The sequence below is a fragment of the Abramis brama genome (assembly GCF_963993115.1).
Source record: "Abramis brama genome assembly, chromosome: 18".
NCBI lineage: Eukaryota > Metazoa > Chordata > Actinopteri > Cypriniformes > Leuciscidae > Abramis > Abramis brama.
The window spans coordinates 26,097,531-26,104,790 of NC_139980.1; the positions used below are offsets into that span (position 1 = coordinate 26,097,531).

At 36.1% G+C, this 7,260-nt stretch overlaps 1 long non-coding RNA gene across 1 annotated transcript; it reads right to left on the reverse strand.

Moving 5' to 3' along the window:
* Positions 1-3,647: 3,647 nt before the first annotated feature.
* On the reverse strand, positions 3,648-6,221 carry LOC311068707. The gene is made up of 4 exons (XR_014603420.1): positions 6,138-6,221; positions 5,594-5,657; positions 5,186-5,234; positions 3,648-3,732 (listed from the first exon to the last, which is right to left on the reverse strand). It is a non-coding gene; the product is annotated as an uncharacterized lncRNA (long non-coding RNA).
* Between the last annotated feature and the right edge of the window lie 1,039 nt (positions 6,222-7,260).

Here is a 7,260-nt window from a genome sequence, read left to right on the forward strand (position 1 = left end):
GCAAAACCATAAATTATGATATATGATATAAAATAAGAATAAATAAAAAAGAAAGTTTTTTTTAATAAAAAATACAGTAAAATCAGTAATAAAGCTGATTCAGTATCACATGATCCTTCAGAAATTATTCTAATATGCTGATCTTGAACTTTTTCAGGATTCTTTAAGAAATAGAAAGTTCAAAAGAACAGCATTATTTTTTTTTGTACACTCAAAAAAATATTGAGGCCTAATAAATAAGATTAATTATTTGTAATTATAATTGTAATTTGATTGCATATAAATTTTCCATCCATTTGGATTACATATTTTTAATGTAAACATATTAATAAACTTAATGCAATAAATATTTGTAAGTCCTATATAAATGAAACAAGAATGAGATTTATGTAAAATTATCAATAAATCCAATTTATTTAAAATGAATAAGAAACAGGTTTATGTATTATTATATAATAAACCTAATTTACTTAAAATGCATCACATTTAAGTAATTTTTATTAATAAACCCAATGTATTTTAAAATCATATTTATAAATTTGTATTTATTAATCACCATTTCCCCTCCCCAATCACGATATACAACACAAAAATAACAGCCCGACCACCTCATTTCACATTTTTTCCCCTCATTTTTATTTTAGGAATAACAAGCTCAAAAGGCAGCAAAAAGATGAGATAGAAAGACATAACCCATGCTCACATACACTGTGATGTGTGCAACCTCAACAAAAATAAAAAAAGTACCTTCATGTTTACATGCACATTAAGGATAAATGCACTTATTTCAATGTTTTTTTTTTGTTGTTTTTTGTTGCCACAATCAACCTCATTGAACCACCACACTTTTTACCCACGTTTACAAGTTAGGAGTACAGGTGTATAAAAGGTTCGACAGCGGGGAAAAAGAGAAAAATCTAGAACAACAAAGAATTTGTTCAACTTTTACAAGTAGACAAAACAAGTTTTGTTTAAGTTTAAAAGTCATTCAAACGAGTAGAAAAAGTGCAACAAGTATATATCCATTAACAAAGATATCAGCATATCTGTCAATCACTGAAGCGTCTTAATTTCCGTCCCTGAACTTTTGGCGACAGCTTGGTTGTATCCAGTTCCATCAGGATTTTCTGAAATGCTTCAAATGTGCAATCGAGGTCCATTGGATAGTTTAAGTTAAGGGCATAAATTAGTCAAAAAAGCATCACACATCCAAGTGTGACACTTGGCAGGCTTTGCAGAACTTCAAGAACAACACCCACATCTGAAGGTTTTTCTCCAGGACCAGTACCCTCCGCTCGAATGACATAGATGCCCATTGTTGTCTGTGCAATGAGACTCTGCCTCTCTACTTTCAGTCCTGGAGGATAAACAAAGAGAATGTGAGTCGTGTCCCAATGTGAGTCAAAATGTAATATTCAGATAATATTCGGCTTAGGAGAATAGGAGAAGAATATAGAAGAAGAAATTCCTGATGCAACTGGACACAACTGGAAATTATGTTCCAGTGATTGTGAACAAGTGTCTTGATTTGCTGAAAAAAACATTGAAGTGGTTAAATAAGTTAAAGGGTTAGTTCACCCAAAACAATCTTGTCATGATTTATCCTCCCTTATGTTGTTCAAAACCTTCATGAGTTTCTTTCTTCTGCTGAACACAAAATATGTAATGTTACATATTTTGTAACATTTTTCAAAATATATATTTTTTTGTATTCAACAGAAGAAATAAACTCATAAAGGTTTGGAACGACATTAGGGTGAGTAAATGATGACATAATGTTCATTTGTGGGTGAACCTTTTCCAAGGCTTACAATTTTATTTTGCAGCTGATCCAGGTCATTTCTAGTTGAAAAGCTTCTCATTTGTCTGGTGTGATCAATCATGCTCTGCACTGATTGCTGCATAGTTTAATATTTCGCTGCACACTACACACAAGGGCATAAGCTAGGCTGTTATTATGTTAATTTTCTCATTGGCATCAATGTAAATACAGTGAGGAAAATAAGTATTTGAACACCCTGCTATTTTGCAAGTTCTCCCACTTGGAAATCATGGAGGGGTCTGAAATTGTCATCGTAGGGGCATGTCCACTGTGAGAGACATAATCTAAAAAAAGAAATCCAGAAATCACAATGTATGATTTTTTAACTATTTATTTGTATGATACAGCTGCAAATAAGTATTTGAACACCTTTCTATCAGCTAGAATTCTGACCCTCAAAGACCTGTTAGTCTGCCTTTAAAATGTCCACCTCCACTCCATTTATTATCCTAAATTAGATGCACCTGTTTGAGGTCGTTAGCTGCATAAAGACACCTGTCCACCCCATACAATCAGTAAGAATCCAACTACTAACATGGCCAAGACCAAAGAGCTGTCCAAAGACACTAGAGACAAAATTGTACACCTCCACAAGGCTGGAAAGTGCTACGGGGAAATTGCCAAGCAGCTTGGTGAAAAAAGGTCCACTGTTGGAGCAATCATTAGAAAATGGAAGAAGCTAAACATGACTGTCAATCTCCCTCGGACTGGGGATCCATGCAAGATCTCACCTCGTGGGGTCTCAATGATCCTAAGAAAGGTGAGAAATCAGCCCAGAACTACACGGGAGGAGCTGGTCAATGACCTGAAAAGAGCTGGGACCACCGTTTCCAAGGTTACTGTTGGTAATACACTAAGACGTCATGGTTTGAAATCATGCAAGGCACGGAAGGTTCCCCTGCTTAAACCAGCACATGTCAAGGCCCGTCTTAAGTTTGCCAATGACCATTTGGATGATCCAGAGGAGTCATGGGAGAAAGTCATGTGGTCAGATGAGACCAAAGTAGAACTTTTTGGTCATAATTCCACTAAACGTGTTTGGAGGAAGAAGAATGATGAGTACCATCCCAAGAACACCATCCCTACTGTGAAGCATGGGGGTGGTAGCATCATGCTTTGGGGGTGTTTTTCTGCACATGGGACAGGGCGACTGCACTGTATTAAGGAGAGGATGACCGGGGCCATGTATTGCGAGATTTTGGGGAACAACCTCCTTCCCTCAGTTAGAGCATTGAAGATGGGTCGAGGCTGGGTCTTCCAACATGACAATGACCCGAAGCACACAGCCAGGATAACCAAGGAGTGGCTCTGTAAGAAGCATATCAAGGTTCTGGCGTGGCCTAGCCAGTCTCCAGACCTAAACCCAATAGAGAATCTTTGGAGGGAGCTCAAACTCCGTGTTTCTCAGCAACAGCCCAGAAACCTGACTGATCTAGAGAAGATCTGTGTGGAGGAGTGGGCCAAAATCCCTCCTGCAGTGTGTGCAAACCTGGTGAAAAACTACAGGAAACATTTGACCTCTGTAATTGCAAACAAAGGCTACTGTACCAAATATTAACACTGATTTTCTCAGGTGTTCAAATACTTATTTGCAGCTGTATCATACAAATAAATAGTTAAAAAATCATACATTGTGATTTCTGGATTTTTTTTTTTAGATTATGTCTCTCACAGTGGACATGCACCTACGATGACAATTTCAGACCCCTCCATGATTTCTAAGTGGGAGAACTTGCAAAATAGCAGGGTGTTCAAATACTTATTTTCCTCACTGTATATCCATAAGAAATTTATAACATAAAGAGAGTAGGTTGACACACACTTACCACATATTCTTTGATAAGTGTTTCGATGTCTTCGTTGAGGTAGACACTTAGGCACCTCAGGATACAATCTCGCCTGGTGTTTGTCTTCATTCTCAAACAAGCATAAAAAGATCCCAAAAAAACGTCATTAATTATTAACTTACAGTTTAAGTAAGTTAGCTTTCTGTCCCTCTATTGACAGCTACGCAACTACAACTTTGACGCTTCCAAGCGTTCATAAAGAGATAGTAAAACTATTCCACATGAATTGAGCGGTTTAGTCCAAATTTTCTAAAGAGACAGACTAAATTTAGGCTTTTATTCACATAAACATTGATCAGCGAACATAAACAGAAGCTCAACTGAACTTGCTTAACACACTAGAACAAACCTCACTCGCACGTCAAGCGAAAATTCTTGAGCTTCCGTTTACTATAACTGATGTGTGAGTTGATGAATGTTTGAATGTGAAAAAACTTCAATCTGTTCAGCTCAATCCCAATTCACCCCTTGCCCCTACCCCTAAGACCCTACCCCTCCGTTTTGCGCGTTCCTGTGAAGGGGTAGGGCTGTCTTGATTCTCTTTTGGTTGGAGGGGTAGGGGTAAGGGGAAGGGCCAGATAGCCCTTGAAACGAAGATTTTTCGGGACCACACTTCAAACGAAGGGGTATGAGAAATGTACCTGCATACACCGGCTACAGAGGCAACATGGCTGCCAATAATCATTTTCTTTATGTCACATTCAATCTTGTGTTCATATTTACGGTCATGTTCTTCAAAGAAACGGTTGCAAAAAAATCGTTAAAGTTCGTTAACAATATGACGCGTGTAAAAAGCAAATGTTTGAAGCGAAGTGGGCGCGCGAATGAGGGGAATTCGCGTCCACCGCGTCGCGCTAAACGGCTCATTCGCGCAGCAAAACCTCCAGACGCGCGTAAACGCGTCTTAACATTGAAATCACTCGCGCCAGACGCTCTATTCGCGTTTGGAGTGCAGCATTAGGCGTCGAAGATATCGTCATCTCCGTTGTTTTCTGCAAACTTCAGAAGAAAAATGCAAAAAAATAGCTGTAACTCACGCAAGACTACAGCTGACGACGGCATTTTGGAAGTTTGTGATAAACATTGGCGCATCTTCTGTGACATAGGCGCTAGCGATGATGTATAATGACATGTAACGGTGTAGTAGTGGTGTCCCATTTCTTAGGGGAATATTTTCACCCCTACGCCTTGACACTCTGTTTCAAGGGGCAAGGGTAAGGGGTAGACGAAGGGTTAGGGGTAGGCGAAGGGGTATAAAATAGAATTGGGATTGGGCCTTAATCATAAAAAAGGATTGAGTCTCTTCAGAAAATTTGGACTAATCCGCTAAATTCATATGGATTAGTTTTATGATCTCTTTATTAACTTTTTGAAGTGTCAAAGTGGTGATTGCGTAGCAGCTGTCATATGTCATAATACCTGTTATATGAATAATGCTTTAACAATATTGCATTTAAACAATAATGCCAATAAAGAGAAAGAATTTTTCAGCCTAAAATGTTTTAGCAATTCATACCGGGTAGATAATGAAACGTCACACACTTTGCATGGCCACATTCACGTATCTGTGAAAAAAGACAAAAGAAAGAAAAAAAACAGTTTACTTAGAGAATCGACATTACTTGATTTACACTTAATTTTAAAGACAAGTCAAAATACAGCTACTACTACTACTAATAATAAATTAATAAATAATAATAAATTAATAACTTTTATATAACAATTAAATAACTACATAGGTCCAATTTATAAGAAAATATGGTTGATTGCAAGATGATATCGGCTGTTCATGTCTGTAAAATATGTTTGTGTATGTATTCGGAATGTAATGTTTTTTTATGTTGAATCATATAACATTCAAACTGAGATTAATTGTTCATAATTAATGTATTGATTTTTCTATGTATTTTTGTAGCATACATACAAGATCGGAGGTTGTCCATGTCCAACCATATTGATGTAAGAAAGGATGCTTGATGTAACGTTATCTGTAAAAGAAAAAACGGTTCTAGTTAGAAACAAAATGCATACTTTTGCTTATGAAATTACAAAGCCAGCATTAATTTTTTTGAGTATTATCGCGATTTTTAATCTTTAAATCGTTAACTTACCACAAACCTAACACCATTTTTTATTTACGCAATGTAACTTACGTGGGCCAAAGTTATAACGTTAGGCTACTCAGGTCAAACAAAAAAATGCTAATTAATATAAACTAAAAACACAAAACATCTCCCAGTTACTTTTAATTAGTTATACTGTGTAGCTGAAAAAGGAGCTTAAGGGGAAAGTAGATAAAGTTAGCTTTTATTAGAACCATGTGCAAGTTAGCTAGTGGACTAAATCCAAATTTGATAGTCGGGGCATTGATACGTGTAATACGATATCAACAGCAGAAATAACACATGTATATACATTGAAAACAGAAACAGTCAACTTATATACGATGAGTACATAATGTAACTTGCCTTGCAATCAGGTTGATCCAAGAAGGTGCTCCGATCTCATGTAAGATGGCGAGGAGAACTTTTTCAACTGCCGCTGGTCTCTGCTTCATCTTTTTTCCAGGTGCATTTAGACCTGTCTAATGTGCAGTACCGCCCCCTATGGATCGGCTCCGGCTTCCATTTCCCATAAATTGTATGCAAACCAATCTCATAAAATGTAACTAATAGAATCTGTCTCGTTCCGCAGCTACCTTTATTTAAACCATATTCATGCTTTTTAACTGATTAAATCAAATAGTTTTCACAATTAACAGATTTACATTGATTCTAAGCAATCTGACTACATACATTTAGAAAATATTATGATTTAAATAAAATCAAAAGGATGCAAATACATAATTATAAACTATGCCATGAATCATTTTTTTACAGTATATACTGTAAAAGTTTTCACTCTCCCTCTGATCCTTTGATTTCTTTCAAAAAAATATTAAATGTTACTGATCCCAAACTTTTAAGCATTAGTGTGTATATTCTAAATAACACGTTATTTTTGTTTCTTATTAATTGAAAATCATAATCAATACTTAGCAGGACAATTTGAGTGAATATACTATATAATTACTATATAAATATATATATACTTGGCAAAATTACGGTGATATATATATATATATATATACACACAGTACTGTGCCAAAGTCTTAGGCATGTTGATATCCCCCCCCCCCCCCCCCCACCCAAAAAAAAAATGGTTTTAAGTCAATTATTTATATATTTTGCTGTAGTGTGTCAGTAGGAGATATCAGTTTACATTTCCAAACATTCTTTTTGCCATTAATTGTAATGGGTCGTTACACCATATATTGAATATTTGAATTAGTTAATAGAAGTTAAATCATAAATAAATTCAATTTGTGATTTTATTTTTGAAAGCATTCTCACTTTACAGCATTTTAACACAAGTGCCAGTACTTTTCACAGTACTGTAGCTTTGCAGGAAGGTTTCTTCAAGCATCTCGGAGACGTTCCCGCAGTTCTTCTGGATTTAGTTTGTCTCAGTTTTTTCTGTTTCTTCATGTAATCACAGACAGACTCGATGATGGTGAGATCAGATCATGCTGGCTGTTGTCAGATTCCTTGT